General features: G+C 36.2%; 1 protein-coding gene and 1 long non-coding RNA gene across 4 annotated transcripts in view; one reads left to right on the top strand and one right to left on the bottom strand.

The window, feature by feature from the left end:
• The window catches only part of LOC110368480, a 119,873-nt gene extending 103,435 nt beyond the window's left edge, over window positions 1-16,438 (top strand). Inside the window, exons 2-3 of the long non-coding RNA XR_004927805.1 lie at window positions 14,580-14,717; window positions 16,373-16,438. This is a non-coding gene — a long non-coding RNA (uncharacterized LOC110368480). The remainder of the gene's footprint in view (window positions 1-14,579; window positions 14,718-16,372) is intronic.
• The window catches only part of frmpd3 (FERM and PDZ domain containing 3), a 163,475-nt gene that overhangs the window by 106,330 nt on the left and 37,159 nt on the right, over window positions 1-19,986 (bottom strand). The gene's annotated exons all lie outside the window — the stretch shown is intronic.

Below are 19,986 nucleotides of genomic sequence, written 5' to 3'. Positions count from 1 at the left end.
AGACTCTTCCCTCAGCTTTCATGTACCAAGTTGGAGCACTCACTAAGGCCCCTGAAAAAGCTCATCACCATTGGATGTCTACCAGTCACCAAAACAGGCCACATTTAAGGATGAGATGAGGCAGGGAAAACAAGGAAAGTTAGTTTGGGAGGAAACAATTTCAGACTGTTTATTTCTGAAGTGTTTTTACTGTGGTTTAGAGCAGTAAGTTGAAGCTAACAGGCCAAGCTACTTGCTAGGGCTTATTGAGCCTGATGTTAGTGTTTTTGGTTGGGTTTTAAGGTTATGAAAAACTGTATTTTCATGGTGGTTTTCAGCACTGATGGGACGTTAACTTTTGTGTTTTTAGGCTGATTCAATACACGGAACTATAGCTAAAAGGTCCATTTAAACAAGTTCTGATCTCCGTTCGCATTTGCAGCTCTTAGCCTTTCTAACAGCCGTGCTACTAGCCAAGTTAAAAATAACTAAAGTTTGTTTAAACACAACGCTTGTTATTGTTAACCTCACAATGGTCCGATAGTGTCACAAGCATTAGTATAACATTAACAAGGAATGTTTATGTTTATTAATGGTATTTTGCATAACTTAAGGGAAGCTATCAAGGTAATTGCCTCATGCTTTAGTCACATGACCTGGTTAGGCTTCTGACATTAATTCCTGTCGTCTGTCACCTTAAAGGATCTGTCCACCATCTTAAGTTACCAATTCAAATTTAATTACATTACATAACATTTATATAAATCAACTGTCCTAAAGGTTATTGTGTTTTTAATTTAGTAACTACTTTTTTAAATATTATTTTCTTAAATAATGTTTTGTTTTACTTTTGATTTGCATTGTGATTGGGTTGATCACATGCCAATTTTTGTTCTAAATTAGTTGAGCTAATTTAACCTCATGCTAATTTGGTTCTCTAAATTAAAGATCATCACTGAACTTTGAAATCATTAAATAATGTGTATGGTGATGATTTGATTAAGTATTAAATAACTTAAAAATAATTTAATTGTACAACATAATAAATAAATAAATAAACCGCAGCTCAATCCTTGTAGTAGCAGTAGATTGTTTTGCATTTTATGCTACACTCCTTTGTATATTTTGAGTGAAACTTCGTTAACCTTTCAGATTTTTTTCAATGTTTCATAACTTGGTTTGAATCCATATTGAAGAACCCCATAATATCCAAACCTGAACCTGAAGAGACACCCATCACTGCTCCACGAGAGAGTGACCACCAGGGACAGTGATGTTCTCTTACTCCAGATGTGTCTTTAAGCCAAAGAGACACACATAAAGGAGCCACGCATCTGTGTTAATACAGACAGTCCAATGCATAAGCAGCTGACACCAGAAAAGAAGTCAGACTCAAAAAGCACTTTTGACTGTTGACCTTTATGTCCTGACAAGAGGCTGATGCAAATGTGGGTGGATTCTCTAGTGGCCTGTAACCTCCTATTTTTCATCCCAAACTCCCCTCAGTAATATAACTCTGAATTGGACCATCCAAAATAATCCTCCTTGTTACATCTGATAATTAAACAGATAGTTGATCTCTTTTAAGTTTTTAATCAGCTTAATTATTATATAATTGAGATAGCATCTCAGGCAACAAAGGGTATGGAGCTTACATATAAAGCATTTGTCTTGTAGGTAATTTCAATAAAGTGTCTTGCAAAAGAATAACCCCCCCCCCTAGTTTTTTTTTACTATTTTGTTACATTCAAACTGTAATTTAATGTTTCTAAATGTTTCTAAATCCTAATGAGCTGGACAAAACAATTTAAAACCTGAAAATGTATGTGTATATTTGCTATGAAGCCCCTAAAAGGTTCTAGTGCACCCATTTACCTTCAACAAGTCCCATAATCAGTTAAATGAATTCCACCTGTGTGCAAACTAAGGGAGGTCAAATTATCTGTCTGTATAAACACACCTTTTGTGAAAGGCCCCAGAGGCAGCATCACCACTAAGCAAGAGGTATCACACCATGAAGACCAAGAAGCTCTCCAGACAAGTCAGGGACACAGATATTGAAAGTACATAATCTTCAAATCGAAAAAACATTGTAGCACAACAAACCTAACAAGAGAGGGATAATGTAATAGCAGCAAAAAGTGGCTCTACTAAGTCCTGACTTTGGGGGGGGGGGGCACTTATGCATGCACAAGTTACACACAATTTTTGTTCTTTTAGTCCTACTTGTTGTTTACTTCACAATAAAATAATAATATTTAAAGTTGTAGATATCTTCTGTAAATGAAATGGTGCAAACTCCCAAACAATCCATTTTAATTAAACTCTGGTGAAAGTCACTGATGATATTCTCAAGGTCTCAGATAATGGACTGTCTGTCTATACTTGTCCTGTTAGATCTCAGTGCTGCATTTGATACAGTTGATCACAATATTCTCCTCAGAAGACTTGAATGTGCTGTAGGGATAAAGGGAAAAGCATTAGGATTGTGTAAATCATATTTCTCTGACAGATTCCAGTTTGTTCATGTTAATAATAAATTTTCTACAAACTACCACAGGGTTCTGTCCTTGTGCCAATTATCTTTACTATATATATGTTCCCGGTCAGTAAAATTATCATACATCATGGGATAAATTTCCACTGTTATGCTGATGACACTCAGCTATATTTATCCATTAATCCTGATGAACCCAATCAATTACTTAGGCTACTGCTGTTCTGCTATTAAATTCTGACAAGAAAGAAGTTGTAATCTTTGGACCTGAGTCTTTAAAAATTAAACGTCTTAATCAATCGCTTAATCTGGATGGCATTAAATTGGCCTCTTGTAATAAAGTAAAAAACCTTGGTATTATCTTTGAACAAGATATGTAATTTAACCCTCAAATTAAACTGGTTTCTTGGGTTTCTTTTTTCACCTCTGGAACAGTACTGCAATTAGAGATATTCTGTCAAGGAGTGATGCTGAAAAAGTACTCCATGCATTTGTTACTTCAAGGCTGGACTATTGTAATTCTTTACTATCAAGAAGTCTATAAAATGTAGTTCAAAACCTTCAGCTACGGCAGCCCTGAGGTGCAAAGCATTACAACATTGACAAAAACATTACAACATTAACGAAAGCACTACAAAATTAACAAAACGGAAGAGGTAAGTCCCAGTGGGAGACTTAAGAAATCGCTGATTGTACTATGGCTTGTTTTACTTTTGAACCGGAAGTTACTCTGGTGTGCTTCGTTTTAATGAGAAACAAAGCAAGCGGGATTACCATAGACCAGGGAAAGATGACTGTCCACTGTGGCTGAAAGCTCTGTCAGGAGGAGTAAATGCTCCTCTCCAAGACTTGATGAAATCTTTTGGCTTTCCTTGGATAGGAAAACTTTTTGACCAATCTGTATGATTTGATTGAATTTGACTTTGTAAAGTGTCTTGAGATGACGTGTTGTGAATTGGCATTATACAAATAAAATTAAATTCAATAGAATTCCAGGTTGTTATGAAATGTAATGTACTTTTTTTTCTTTAAAAGCTTTAGTAAAGGGATTTTCAATAACTAAGAGACATAAAATAATGAAAAATCTCAATGCAAAGGTCAACAATTCATCTTCAAGTAATTAACGTTATCGATAAGTTATGTAACTGATGTGATTTCTTACAACCAGTGTGGATGGCTGTGCTAGGGATCTTAAAGTCCATTAAAATAATTGATATTCTATACACATGTAAAACTTATACATTTGTCTTGAGCAAGTGGCAAGTCTGCATTTATTTTTTATTCTTTATGTTTTTGTATTGCTGTTATCCTTGTGGAAAGAGCAAGCACAGCCTATAGTTTGTGCTATTTTGGATAGACCATAATACCATGCACACTTAAAACTGAGAAAAACATTACAGTTTTCCTTTCAAGCTTTGTCACACAAACAGTATGTAGACAACTGTCCTAATGAAGAGGGGAAAACAGAAGCGTGTTCCAGCACATCCGGATATGTCTGAACATTTGCCGCTCTGGCATATTTAATTAGCGGGCAGCATTTTGTACGCAACATCCATATATCAACACAACACCCACTGGCATGGCATCTGCAAAGTTACTATGGTAACCACATGCAACGTCTCATTGCAGTCATTATTTGTAATTAGAGCTCTCTAACTCATTTGCGTAAACCTTGATTTTTAGGCAGAGAGGTGAAAATGAAGGAAGCCTGTCTCATTGTTTAGTCTTAGAAATTTGGCAGAACACACAATGAAGGCATGGACGAAAAACATAGAGTTGACAACATTAACATGGAGGCTTGAATTATATAGTGATCAGTCTTTCTGCTTTCCTATGTTACTTCTGTGTAAATACAATCAACAGTTAAAAAATGTCCAAATGAAAATAATCTGTTAGAGAACAACTTGAACTGAGGATATTTCTTAAATCAACCTTACACGGATTAGTGAATTTATAAACTTCAATTTTCTCCTTACAGTGATACCCTACACTCTGCAGGGAATAAATGGTTATGAAAAACATTGTCTTTGAAGTTAGTTTGGTAGAAGCAAAACGCAATAAGAAGTTGTAAGGATTTCAGAGAGAGATTTCAGAGAGATTAGAAGAAAAGCCATGCCATAAAGATTAGACATTCATGTTAGAACGTCTCCGAAGCCGCAGCCTTCAAGTGAGTGAGTTTCAAGCAGAGGTGGGTAGTAACCAGTTACATTTACTTAGTTACATTTACTTGAGTAACTATTTGAGGAAAATGTACTTTTAAGAGTAGTTTTACTGCACTGTAATTTTTACTTTGAGTAATATTATTACTCTTACTTGAGTAAGATTTCCGGCTACTATACCTACTGTGAGTAACTTCATGAATAAAGAACAAATCTGTTTTAACCAAACATGCACCAGAGAGACAAAAACCTACAGTATATGTTAAAGTGAGACTTCTTGTTTGTGTACAAGCTTTGTTATTTGAATGTTTTTTTTTTTCTATATACTGAGCTCATTGAGGCATTTGGAGGTCAACTGAACATACAGTAATCAGTACAGATATTGTCATTGGAAGTACTTTGCACTGTTCTAACATACTGCATATACATCACCTGCCGTAATTATAGCTTTCAAGTTTAATGTTGATAAAATTGATTTAGAAAAGTGTTTACTTTATCTTTACTGTATCTTTTGTCTTTAAAATACCATAATCTGCGCATAACCTTATATTTTTATCTGAAATATTAACATATCACATTTCCGAATCTGTTGATATGCCAGGTAACAGCCAGCTCAAAAGCAGAAATCCTGTTATCATAAATCCAATTAATACAACCCAATCTGGGTTATATTGGTTACTCAGTCTTGCAAAGTGAATCAGCCCTCGGTTGAATTACCACAGCAGTGTACGGTTAAGGAATTATCCCCAGGGTGCTTGGTTAGATTTCTATCCCCAAAACAATGAATTACAAAGCAAAGGCTAGTAAAGACTGGGTTTAACATATTTATTGATCCACGTTATGGGTTTAATGAGTAATGTTTGGGTTAAAATTAATCATCAAACCACCTTTTTTTCTATACCCAGCTAAAGTTTGTATGTTAGTGTGGATGGCTGAGGCCAATCTGTAGTAGTCAATGGCCGAAATGGAAGGTACACCCTAGACACCTCACCAGTCCATCACAGGGCACTTGAAGACATACGGAACAAAAAACATGGACACACTTGCTATCCCCTAAGGGCAATTTAGACTGTCACATTGCACTATTGTGCACAGTTTTGGACTGTGAGGTGAAGCTGGAGTACCTGAAAAGAACACAAATATGTAGCAGAACATGCAAGCTCAACAAAAGGATCTTCTTGCTATGGGGCAACAGTCCTAACAACTTGCTCATCACGCAGAAAATGTTGATGTCTTTGTAAAAATGTTAAAAACAAATTTCATAACAATATCCAATGAGAATTTTATTGGCAATAAATATAATATCGATACTAGAATCCATACTCATATTATGTATAAAACATGGTATAAAACATTGTCTGTTTAAATAATCATCATCTTTGTTTGTCATTGCTTCTTTGTTGAAATTTACCCTCTGCATTTAACCCATCAGGGTTGGGTGGGCTGCCACAGTACTGCGCCTGGGGTACATTCTGGTGCTAAAGGTCTTGCTCTGGGACCCTATGTTGAGTTTATGACCAATTCCTTTGTCAAAATGTGAATGATGAATGTAGCTAGCAAATAAGGCTAATGTTATTTTTGGCTAAAGACCTTAACACTACCAACAGTAGACAGCATAATTCTGCAAACTCATCATTTCCGTTTCCATGAAGTCCGATCAGACCACTGTAGAGTTCTTAATATAAATTATGAGGATCCTTCTACTCTCTCCTCTACTTCACCAAACAGGTGAATTTATGACCCACATTTTTGCTTAAACCTGTGGTCCCTGGAGCATTCAGCTGAAAGAAATAGCTCAACGCTTTTTAGAGTTTTGAAAAATGCTGTTTTCAATGGAGAAGTGTCAAAACAAACATTGCATCTAAGTTTGCTGAATAAGGGCTGTGTTTTACCACAAGGCAGTTGGCCAACTGATTGTAACCCACCACCAAAAATACCTCTTGTGGTTATACAAGGATCAAAACTGCGGTATGTCTTTAGGTAATGTTACCTAACTAACAAATATCACCTTGTATAAGACTTTCCTGTAGGAAGATGAAACTGGCCTTGAATTAACAATCACAGCTAAGAGGCATGAAGAAACAGTCAAAACATTCCAATGAATGCACACAATTAAAGCGGTAATCAATATGGCTGTGACGTTAAAAGCACACACTTTATCAAACTAATGTGCAGCAGATGCCGTGTGTAACTGGTGAATAAATAAGCTTCAAGTTTGTGATTTTAGATTAATGGTGTCAAATGCATTTCGTACTAAATAAAGCCAAAAACCATTCAGTCAAATTAAACGGCCCATAACGAATACCTTTATGCATTTTTGACAGCCTGGCTCTAAAATGTTATATAATAAACGCTTTATTTTATTTGTGATTTTAAAATTTGATTTTACCATGAGTATTTTACCATCACACCATTTGGCTACGACATTGGGCTCTCCTTATTAGTTACGGCTAAATAGCAAGGATACCTTATATAACTAAGTGACTATTTCATCAAGTGCTAACTTTAGTCCTTAATCTTTAACAGTAAAGTGGTCCAAACTTAAGAGTAATCATTGAGCACAGTTTGTGCTGCGGTACAGTGTCCCTTTGGTGGAGCTTTGTCACTTAAAGTAAAAACAAGCAGAGACTATTAAATCCTCTTTATTGAACCTCAATCAGCAGGTTCGGTTTCTTGCAAGTCCATATGATGAAAATCCCTTTCCAAAACTCAGGTTTATAGATTTTGGAAAGAAAAAAACCCCACCAAGCCAGTGCCATGGTTGGGTCTGGGAAATCTTGGGCCTTTCAAATTAATGTGACTTAAAGGTACATAACCATGTTATTTGACATTTTTTTTTATACGTCAGTAGCTCACTTTGGATGTATACACAGTTTTTCAGAAAGATTATTACATCCTGCTGGCGTATTAGTTGTTATTTTGGTGTTTTATTCTTTGTTTTTACTCAGTTTGTTAATAAAGCCCTTTGTGTATATTTATAACAACGGAAGCATGACAGTGCGCATGTGCAGCAGGGGATAAACAAGGAAGTGGCAAATGACTATTAGCACCTCCCAGTGAAGTAATAGAGACAATGAAGAAAGGTTAACGTCCAGTGTGAAAAAACGCAAAAAAATATAGGATTCCGAGAGGGAAAAGACTGGAATAGCGCTGGGAATACAGTATGAACGTTGGTGTTCACTGAAGTGGAAGCTAAAGCTAAGCTGCCAATTGCTCAGATGTGACAGCAGAGTTGATTGACGTGAGTAAATGTTATTAATAACTGTAATAATAGTAATAGCACTGCTCTTCTTGTCCTCCACAGTCCCAAGTACACACAACATTATAAATAGATAAATAAATTGTTTGGTTCTAACATTGATGCTATGTCCCTGTTTCTGTTTATGAACGGAAATAATACAAGGCTCTTAGAGTTGCAGTAGATTGGTTTATTTCATTTATAACAGTTAGTCTTCGAGCTGCCGCTTTACCGCGAGGCATTGCAGAGGGGTCAGGCTTGGTCTGCCGTTACTTAGTAGTGATTTATTAGTCACCATCTGGCTTTCTGATCGTTCTCTAGTACTGCCTGTAGATGGTGGCCTGTCTGTTTATATCTGCTCATTGCGCCCTGTGCTGGGTTTTATTTAGGCTCAAAATGAACAATCAAAACACAATCAGGATGGACGCTTGATGTATATAACTTTATTTTATCATGATCAAGCTTTTTTTTATAAGCGTATATTATGGCTATACACCTTTAATGTTTCTACACACTAAATAGCATATTTTACAAGGACAAAGCACCCTGCTTTTAGTAAAAAAAATAAAATAAAAAAGGTTATTCAAATAGTTTTGGGAACAAAACACAAAACTGAACTTGTGAACTTGGCCTTCTTAATCTTCAATTTTCCCCGGAAAAAGAAAACTATACCAGATAAATTAATAAGCAAACTTGCAACTTCCTTTGTTTCACACAATAATCTTTGACTTGAGTTGTTAGCATATTACTTAATTGTGTTCCTCTGTGCCCATCTGCTTTTTTTCATTCAACTGTCAGCCTCTGCTTCTGCTCCCTAATGGAAGTTTTAAATAACCATTAAAGAGGAAAATGATGGTTAAAGAATTCAACAAACCTCTTAGCTGTTTAATTTTGCACATTTGCGTTGATCATTCAATGGGGGAAGCTGAGGTAAGGTGTCAGCGAGAAGCTTATAATGAAGTTTTTCAGGCAGGAGGATAAGCCTGTATTTGCTCAAGGTCCTGTTGTCAATATGCATCCTAATTCTTTCAGAAAGGTCTGTGGTAATAAGGGCAGGTGCACAGCCTTTCTTTTCCTTCCAGATAACACCTGGTTTTGCCCTGCTTGATACATAAGAATGAGGGGAAAAATATATTTTTTTGAGGTTGGCTATACATATATAAAACCAGCTGATATATCCAGGCTCAGCCATATCTCAGTGGTCCAGCTGTCTTCAAACTCAAATCCTTGCAGTTCAAAGCAATCCTATTGGTTTATATAGTGTGTGTGTGTATCTTTGCAGAACTGCACATACATGTGCAGTATATAAAGGCCTCAATGTTTTATATTTTTTACGTTTGCAAAGTAAAACTTTAATTTAAAAAAAGGTATCAATTAAGGTTAATTTTGATGTCAAAGCAGTAGAACATCATAAATCACTAGGAAAAAGTTATATCAGGCACCAATTACCTTTTTTATCAGAAAGAACTTACATTTATCTGTCTTTTGTGACTCCAATTAGTGAAGCGACAAACAAGATGAATAAAAAAAAGTAAGATCTGCTTTGGAACAAATACTAGATTAACCAGGATAAAACAGTGTCTGCTTGATCTTTTCTTTTCTAGGCTTACACCAATGTGTGGAAAAACAACTACAGGCAGGTCTCTGTCACACAAAATGTATTCTTGCATTTGCTAGTGTGTTCTTGCTGGCTCATTTATGCACACAACGCGTCTGCATGGTTGGTATAAACAAAATCTTCAGTAACACCAACGAACACACTCTAATTAAATTATTTGAACCTATAAAAGAAAATCAGCTTTGCTTTATATGCTGCTGCGTTTTGAAAAGTGTTAACTCTGCAAACCACCTAACTTCTTAGCTAATGAGTTTATATCAACAAAGGGCCTTCCACCGCGGTATGTGCTCAATAACAGCTATTAAGTGTTTAAATCTGATTGAGAACACAATCATAAACCATATATAAATCCTGTGATCTTTCAAGTTAGGTTTTTGCGTGCCAAGGCGAACACTTAGACAAGCAAACTGATTCGACAAACATTAGTGAAAGAATGGGTCACTCTCATTACCTCAATACTTTTTATCTTGGTACCACAATGGGAGGCTAACTGTGAAATAAGCCCAGTATCAATATTTCCCCAAGATTATACAGTCAACAGATCCTGGTGTTATAATATTTGGACGTGACTGGAGCCGACAACAGCTCAGTAAAAAAAGTGGTAGTCCAATTAAAAACACGGTCAATGGTTGCTGAGGAGCAGTGGGCGCAGATGTGGCTTATTTTCTGCAGTGTTATAGCTACAGACCTTCAGACCTCATGTGGCCTTCAGATAAGGTCAAGAGCAGTGTGTAGAGATCTTTGTGGAATTGAATTCCTTCATCCAGCAGCTGCCTCCAAGCCTTACATCACCAACTGCAATCCACGATCATCAGTGTCTGAGCTCACAAATGCCCTGGTAGAAGAAGGGTCAGAAATTCCTGTGAACACAAACCTAAACTTTCCAGAGAAGTTGAAGCTTGTGTTGTTGAAAAGAGTGTGATAGAAATCCCGTACAACACCATGGATTAAGAACGGATTCAAGTTATGAAGGCAGATGAGCAAAAACATTGACAATGTAATCCCACCATCCTCGGAAAGGTGAGCAAAGAGCAGCTGAAACACTCAACAAATTTATTTACGTACAACAATTTTTCCTGTGCGTATTGTTTGCACATCGAAACACACTGAAACATCTTACAGGCTGAGTCATCTTAATAGACACAGCATCCATGTCGGCCTTTACGTAACATTCTGCAGACAACTCTATATCACATGTCATCAGCACGGCAAGAGTTTATTAAAGAGTCTAGATGCAACAAGACATAATCTTTTAAACTCTCAGATCAGTTGATTGCACTGACCAACAACACTCACCGAGAGGCTTAATGGGTGAATAGTCCTTAGCAGCTAATAAACAAATTTTCGAGTCACAAGGTAAAGATAGCATTCTGCAGTACGAACGTCTAGAAATAAATGATAACACTACCCCCATTTCTGGCACTCCCAAAATGATGTAGTGGCCTTCTGATCCGAATTACCTTGTGTTGGAGAAGCATCTTGAGGCTGAGCAACAAAAACTCTATATAGGACAACTGGCTGCTGTTGAATAAAATGGCTAGGAATCACAATATTATTGTGAGGGAGTTCTTTTGGCTGCTCCCTTATCAAGGGGTCACCATAGCAAGTCATTACAACTTGCACTCAGACTTGGCAGCGTTTTTACATTGGTGTTGAGGGTATGGATAATGGTAGGATTCTTTCATTATTTGGAAGTGTTTGGTAATGGTTTTGGTTCTTTGATTTGGTTGGACATGTTTTTCATGTCACTTATTTATATTCTTTAGGTCTTGCCATATTCAGTCATTAGTTTTCAGTCCACGTTTTAGATTTGTTAGATGTTTTTCCTAGTTCCTGCATTGTCTTCTAGTTGTTTTGCCTTCTAGTTGTTTCTTGCATTAATTTTTGCTGAAGGTTTTGTTTGTTTTCAGCCATTATGTCCTTTTATATGTATTCAGCTCCATTCACGTTTGTTTCAGTTTGTCTGCTTCTACCATAGCCCCAACCAATTAAGCTTATTCAGTTCACATGTTGCTTTGTCATCATCATCATGCTTACCACCTGTTTTCTTTGCTTTTTATACTCCCAACTGTTCCTGACAGGGTTCAGTTGTTCCATCAAGAACAATTCTATATATTTTTAATAATAGTAATATATCAATGTAACTGTTTTATTTTTTTAATTGATATAGAAAACTGAGTAAGCAAATTGATTATAATTTACCTCTTTGAACTTGAACATATTGTATAATTTAAAATAAGGAAACAGAAGAATAGACTAGGTTCTGGAGAAAGGGTGGGAATAAATAAACTGTACTTCTTCCCACTCATTTTTAAATATTTACATTACAATCACACTGTTTTGATTTTGTTTGAGGAATTCATTTTCTTTATTTTCAGTTCTTTACTTGTTCGAAATAAACCTCCCTACAGCTTAACATTAAAGATAATTTGACACAATAGTAATGAAACTGATCTTCCAGTCTTGGGTATGTAGAGTATTTTATTGACACTTCTAAGTTAAATTACAATATGGTTCTTTGTTACCATTTGAGGGTCCATCATTCAGTTTTCATCAGTCTTAAATATGACTAAACACTGTAAAATCACAAGCGGATGTTGTTCCTGTTCTGACCAGCAAATGTCGGCAAGTATTTCCAAGAAGGTACTTGGTATGTGTAGACGAGGCACTAAGGCTGTATTAATGTTGTGTTACATTTTTCTTAAAATTTTAACTGTTGAGCAGGGAATCACTTCACATCAGAGTTGTGTGCGTTACGGTTGCAAGTCGGAAAATACTGTCCTCTATTTGTTTTGCCGCTAACTACTGTTAGCTATACAAGCTGATAATTAATTTGTCTTCACTTTAAATCTTGACACACAAAAGGAACATGGTCGTTTAGATTTTACATCACTATGTATGTTTTAATTAAGTAAGACATACACCATAGGAAGTGAAAATAAAAGGTCTGAACCAGAAACTATAACTATGTCCTACATGTGTGCAGCCATATTGGTGACAAAACGCAACCTCAAGAGTGTTATTTCGTTTTTCCAACTAGGAATTTGGAAATTGTAACTTCCACGTACAAAGCAAATGCAACATGGGATGCAAAGCAAGTTTGAGGGGATTTTTCAACCACAGTCTAAGAGCAGTTAGGGAAGCTTAGAGTGGAACTTAATATTGGTAACTAATTACCTTTCTGAGGAGAAAAACTCCTTCTTGGGATATCCTTATTTGCATAGATCTACAGAATAGATTTTCCTAAGTAGTTTAATTTTCAACAGTCATAATTAAAACAAATTATGCAAATTAGACCTATGCAATTAATTTATTTCCATAATTTCTCATTACATTCTATAATCTGTTGAAGTGCTGCTTAAATATCCCACTAAGTAATGGATCAACAAGATAAGATTATTTAAGACATAGGCTGACAACCCCTTCCCACTGCTGCAAATGTAGTGAAAAAGTTCACTTTCGGTGGACCTCAATGCACTACTTGGAAAACGGTCAGAAACATACAGTACACTCCATATACCTAAGCGGAGGCAATGTAATATCAAACTTTCTCAGCGTCAGAGTTACCTTTACAATAGTTCACATATATGTTTCTTTTTTAATGATGCCAAGAGCAGTCTGTGACTATAGGGGATGAGAAAAGTTTCACTTAGTTTGCTTCTCGTAGCATGTACTCCGTTGCCCCGTTAAATAAAATGCATACAGTAAGTCAGATAATACTCATCACAGACTTACAGATGCTATACTGTTTTGCCCACAAGACAAGTGGTACAGACCATGAGATGCTCATTACGATGCTACTTTGCTGCTTGATGTTTATACCCCAGGACAATTATACATGATTACCCAATGCATACAAAGGCAAAACAAAGCCTGAAGGAGAGCAGTGAATGGGGAGGTGGGCAACTAATTAATACAGGCTTTTCACAGAACAAAAGTGTGTGCGTGTGTGCGTTTTTGAGGTAGACTCTGCAGAGGTGCTGATTAGTGGTTGCTGAATAGTTGCAAATTTTTATTCCCTGCACATTTCACAGATAAGATAAAATTGGCTGCAATCTTGGGGCACCTGACACTTTCATATCTTTGGACTTACTACCGATTATTGAGACCAGGTTTTGGCCCAAAACGACACATCTGATCCTATTATCGGAACAATGCAAACAAAGCATTGCATTTTACATGGTCAGGATGAACTCTCAAAGTACACACAAAGCAAAAAAACTTGGAAAACATGAAAAATAGAGAGAGCAACTGAGAGCACCAGATGGTAATAACATGCACAGGGGAAGATGAGTATCCAGTAATGACTGAGAGCATCAGGAAGAATATATAAAGTTGAAACCAGATGTTTACATGCACATATCCTAAAATTAAATACTACTGTTTCCTGTTTCAGTTCAGTTAGGAGTACCGAAATAATTTCTATTTGTTAAATCCTAAACATTATATTGTTGTCTGTAAAGCTAGAAATAAAAACTTCAGAATAAAACCAGCATTGACAATTAAAAAAGTAATGAACAACTTCACGTGATAAAAGATGTTCCATAGTCGTTATATGAGTAATATGAGCAAAACAAACAGTCAGAACTATCTAAGTTGACAAATCTAATTTTCATTTGAGAAATTCGCTCATGTGTTAAACTGAACGTTTTTAAAATGCATCGCTCTCATTTTATGGGTTTGTGTTTACCCTCACAAGTTTGATGTTAGGTTGGCTTTAGTTGTTTTGACCAGTCACGTCTGTGACCCCCTCAGCTGGCACATATGTTAAGTCTGGGATCCTTGTGGTCTTTCAGTCGTGAAGTAAAACAATAAATAGTTGAATGCCAACTCTTTTCAGAATCTGTGAAGACTGTGAAAGTTGTGGAGCTTGTCCCCTGTTCAAGTGTATGTAAGCTTATGAATTTGAAGAAAGTGAAAATAAAATCCTCTAAATAATCCTCTAATTGTTCTGGTGTTTAGAAACAAGAAATCGTTTTGGTAATCCTAATTGACCCAAAACAGGAAAGGTTTAGATTTAATGTAACACAGCTGAAAAAAAAATGATTATGTGCTTTTAATACAATATATGTAAATATCTGCTTTCAGCTGTGCTGGGATGGTGATTACTGGAATAAGGAACAGGTGGGTGATTAAAAACAAGCTGCAGCTGGGAAGGAGCCAAGGATCTCAGGGAAACTGAGGAAAATAAGTGGAGAAATGATGCAAGGCCAGCACAGAGATCAGGTAAACCATATCTAAATGGAAACATTACTAAACATGAGCATAACCCAGAAATACAAATATTAAGGGTTTGCACAATCTTTTTCCAACTCTGAGAGCTGCGGTTACCCAATTAAGCCCCGACTGATATTAATATAACAGTTTTGTGAATTAAGTCAATTAATCAGTCAGTAGAATATGAAACATTTCAGTCTTTATGTTTATGTGTGATCCCTAATAGTTTATTTAGAATTTTTTCCACATTTATGTTGATAATGTTTAATGACATGATAAACTCTGATCCCTGTGATCTGGGGTCCGTTCTTCGTACGTTGCTTAAAACATCCAAGATCAAATGAGACATCCAAGATGATTTCATCCGGCTAATCATGATCCGGCTAATTGGGTTCTTCAAACACACCTGTTGTTTATGATTAGTATGGCTGGATTGAGTTATCTGAGACAACTGCGCGTTCATGCGTTTGTTTAAAAGGGGAAATGTATCGATAGTAGAAACAATGATCAGCAGCGCTGCTATTGGCTGGTCAGTATGGCCAAAGAACGCCCACAGTTTTTTTCCCAGCTGAACAAGAGCTTTTAAAAGAAGGTTATGCCGAATTTGAGTCAATTAAAACGACAGGTAACACCTCAAAGTCTGCTAAAACAAGGAGAGAGGGCTGGCAAAAAGCAACAGACAAATTAAATTGTAAATACTGTCCATGATAGATGTTTCTATCACTTTCTACAGTATATATTTTTGCATTTTAATAATTTCATAAGTACTTTGTTCTTTTATGTCAGAGCCTCCATGGGAGCCACTCGAACATGGGGAAAAAAGTGAAGTACAAGAATATTCTACAAAATGATAGCCTTTAAATATTATACTGTATTTTAAAAAGCAACTTCTCCTTTTTTTAAAAAGCCACTGTTAAATTATGTGTTTGTCTGTTTTTAACAGCCACCAATAAGAAGGCTGAAAAAAAAATCGGGTTCTTTTTACTTTTACATGTTTAACCCTTTTTCTTTTTTTTTCACAAAATGACTCAAGGTGCCACCTGTTCCCTATATTAACGGCATCTTCAACAAAAGAAAAAGTATTTTGACCTGAAAAAAAATACAAATTAAGAGGAGAAATTGAACTCCACAACGTGAAAAAGAGAAAAACTGCACTAGAGATCGAGTTGCTTCAAAAGGACCTTCAGAGTAAATTCTAATACACCATTTTACACACAGTAGTATTGCTGACTTTACATAACTATCTCTTACTGCAGGCAAAAGATGATTTGATAACTTTTCTTTATAAATAATTGTTTAAATAAAACGACAGGAACAAAGCATTATTTGTTTCGTGTTTTATTGAACATAAAAAAAAATGGTGTTCCACAATTCTGTCCCTTCCTCTGCCACTAGGTGGTCCAAGTGCGCTGGCTAGACACAGACTTCCCTATCTCCTCCGCTACGATCTAATCTTGTTTACATGAAATAAGCCTGCTCGGGAGCAGGCTCAACTTTGCGCACATGTTGCTATGACAACAAGTCCGGGATGAGTTTCGAAGAACCAAAAGATCCAAGATCATGCCAAATCGTCAACAATGAAATCCTGCTAATTGAGTTAGCGACGTACGAAGAACGGACCCCTGATCTCATCCTGTTGGCAAACACTTTGCTCTCAAATGAAGAAGAAAACCCCTTCCATACCATCTCATCAGCGCTGCCTGCAAAGTGATGCAAGTGTTAAGGAATGATAGCCTCGTGAGACCACCCTGATCTCGCGAGCTTTCAAGGTTTCACTCGCAGATATGCGGAGCAAATCTATCTGGCGGAGTCAGGTAAAAGGAATGATGCTTGCAAAGTAATACGAAACCAAACACCAAGGTGACTAACGCAGAGGCCTTTGATTCATAACAAGAAGGCATGAGCTTTATTTTCCTGAGCAGCTGTGTGTTACAATTGATCATCACATGAAAATCTTTTTTTTTCTTTACCTGCAGATATTGGATGGTTGGAAAGTGGCTTTACAAACAGCAGAACACCATGAGAATACAATGGAGAGGTAGTTTTGCACACACAGGCTACCCCCTTAGACCTTTTATAGAGTTCTTGGTTAAATAAAACAGATCAATAAACAGATGTAAGGCTAGTCATTTTTATTATATTCACTGTTTTGTTGTGTTGTGTTCTCCAGCCTCCCGCTAACTTGGAATAGATGAAGCAGGCTTGGTGGGTGGATTTTATTATGGCATAAAATGTATGAGGTCGGGTATTAAATGCTTTTTAATTACTTTCATATTGTGTTTTTTTCCCACAAATACTAAGCTACAAAAGAGGCTCCCGTAGACAAAAGTTTTCTCTTACTTTAAGATGTTTAGTTATTTTTTTCACCTCTGAGTATTTGCCTGATTAAAAGGAAGTGCTGAACACATTTTACCTGCCACTATCCAGTTGCAAAAAATCCTGTTTCAAATATAGTATGGTCCACTGCCTTAAAAGGTCTGTTTTAATGGACTTTATCACAAAAAAAATCTACCAAGTGAATAACAGTGTTAATAGAAAAGACTTCAACTCTATTCGAATTGGTCTTTTGTAAAAGCAGCTTTAATGGAATCTATTAGAGTGCACAATTTTTATTATTTCTTTTATTTAACAATCCTGTTTAAAAACACAAATTAGAATAAACCACATGAATTGTCTTTAAAGTGCTGTAACTGTATTGATTTGGGAGACAAATTGTTTTATTTCCTGCTTGGACAGAAAAAAAGGTGTTAATTTTTTTTCTTTGTCTGCCTGTTTAATGCAAAGAGAATGTGCAAGAATTGTGGAGAAGACTTTTTACAAAATATAATAATAATAATGAAATCCATAATTAAAACAGCTGTCTTTAAAAATGCAACACAGAGTGCCGGCTGTGGTGAAGAATTGCTCCATCACTAAGAGTCCTTCTAGCTTCCCTGAGTGCCCCACCTGAAGGCAAGTGCAATACTAAATTACTTAAGTGCCCATTTAAATCTTCAGTGAAAAAAAAAAAGGAAATTACAGATGGATTTATTCAAAAAGCCTTGTTACTTCATCAGAATGAAATCTGACATAAGGTGAAATTATAAAGTGATTAAATAGACTACATATTAAATTTTTCATGCAGACTTGGAGTTCCTTACTACTTTATATATATATATATATATATATATATATATATATATATATATATATATATATATATATATATATATATATATATATATATATATATACCCTGATTTAATAAAGTCTTCAGTAATATATTAGTCTTAAATAACATTGACATGCACAGTGCTTTCAAAATTTCCTGAGATTTAACTCAGTTCACAGAGTAAAATGTAACATTATTGGCGCACTTAGGAGTCCTATTACATCATCCAATAAGTTATTTTTTTAAGTACTGCATTGTAGGTCACAGTCTAATAAAAGTGGGATTGTTTTTATTGATTTTTGCACTAAGAAGACTTTTATTTATCTCTGAAATGTAGTTTTTCGTATCAAGGCAGTTGTATTATCTTCATTAGTGAGAAATCACTCTATGTATGAATCTACCATGAACACAGATTAAGTTTACCTCAGTGATGTTTTTGTATATTTAAAAGATTTTGTATTTTAATTTTTTCTACTTCTATTACTCTAAGTAACTCTTACCTAAATGTACACCTCATAGCGTCTCTTATAACCCACTCATCTTTGCGCTGGAATCTGTCCTTTATTACGTGATTGTACTCGGGGCCCAGCATAAGGAGTTTACGTCAGCAGCCAGAACACCTGTGACTAACCGCGTCTTTCACTCCACTCTTCCCTTTTTATCTTTTAATGTCAAACAGCTCCCAAAATAAGCCCACGCACCACCACCGCTTACTCTGGGCAGAAAAAGGGCTATTATTCATGCTGTACTTTGCTGTGGCATAACAACAAAGCCGTGCAACAAAGAAGGCAGTGGAATGAAGCTGTTTGTCATTTGCATTTATAAAGTATGGGAAAAGAAAACAATTTCATCACAGCAGTGCGTGGAACTATTTACTGAGAAGAGACTCGAATTAATTTTCATGCAACGTGACTAATATTAAGGGAAATATGATGTCCAAATGTCCGTTATCTCAAAGTTTTGTCCTTTTGTCCTCCTTTACGCTGACACCCTTAAATAAAACATAGTAGAACCTTCCAAAGTAACCTAATGAGTCAATAGACTCCATGCACATGTTGTTCTGTGAAGGCCTCATTTGTTTGAGAACATTAGTGAACAAACAGCATCATGGAGACCAAAGAAATCCCCAGACAGGCCAGAGAAAGTTTGCTGAGAAATTCAAAGCAGAGTTTGGTTATAAAACTATACCTCAAGATGTGAGCTTGAGGCCATCTATTGCCCCAGGGATGTGTTCTCTCTCCACTCCTCTGCTCCCTGTACACAAATGACTGCACCTCAGCGTACCTGTCTGTGAAACTCCTGAAGTTTGCGGACAAAACCTCTATCATTGGTCTGATCCAGGATGGTGATAGTCTGCGCACGGACAGGTGGTGGATCGACTGGTCCCTAGGTGCAGGCAGATAACTTCTAGTCAAAAACTCTACACAGAACCCCACCTCCATTAATCTGTGCTGTCCCTTTAATTGAGTGGGGGCCTGGTTGTAAGAACAGGGAGTTTGCGTCCTGAAAAGGCCACAAGTTCCCTGGTTCGAATCTCACAGACCGCCACTCTGGGTAAGAGACCCTGAGCAAGACCATTAGCCCCAGAAAACCTTGCAGATATAATTACATCAAAAAGTGTTTTTTACACTGTAATACATCCCTGGGGTCAAACACATGTGTCCACAACCCTTTTCAGATTTATATTTGTAAAATGTTTAGAAAAACATGTATCATCCTTCCAAAATTATGCACACCTTTGTGTTGGTGTATCATATAAAATCCCCAAAAGGCTACTAAAATCTATGTTTGCAACAGGAGATACTGTAGTAATGTCAGTATGAATTCATCGGAAAGGTACCACAAACTTCCAAAAAGGGCAAAGGCTGCATTATAATTGGAAAAAAAATTCATTGGTATTTTATCAAATTGATGCTTAATGTAACTTTAACAATGAAATTTGAATGAAGTGACTTGAGTTGAATTTAATTTAAATTGCCCTAAGATTACTGTTTTTTTCCTGATTCGGTGCAATGTCAGTTGACCAAATCAAAATAAATACATATGATTCTCAATTTCCTGGGCAACAATCTGTTGTGGATGGCTCATTAACAATACTTTGAATTCAGCCTTTGCTGCTGCTTCTGC

This window comes from Fundulus heteroclitus, chromosome 23 (assembly GCF_011125445.2).
Source record: "Fundulus heteroclitus isolate FHET01 chromosome 23, MU-UCD_Fhet_4.1, whole genome shotgun sequence".
Classification (NCBI taxonomy): domain Eukaryota; kingdom Metazoa; phylum Chordata; class Actinopteri; order Cyprinodontiformes; family Fundulidae; genus Fundulus; species Fundulus heteroclitus.
This window is presented reverse-complemented; position numbering and strand designations above follow the sequence as displayed.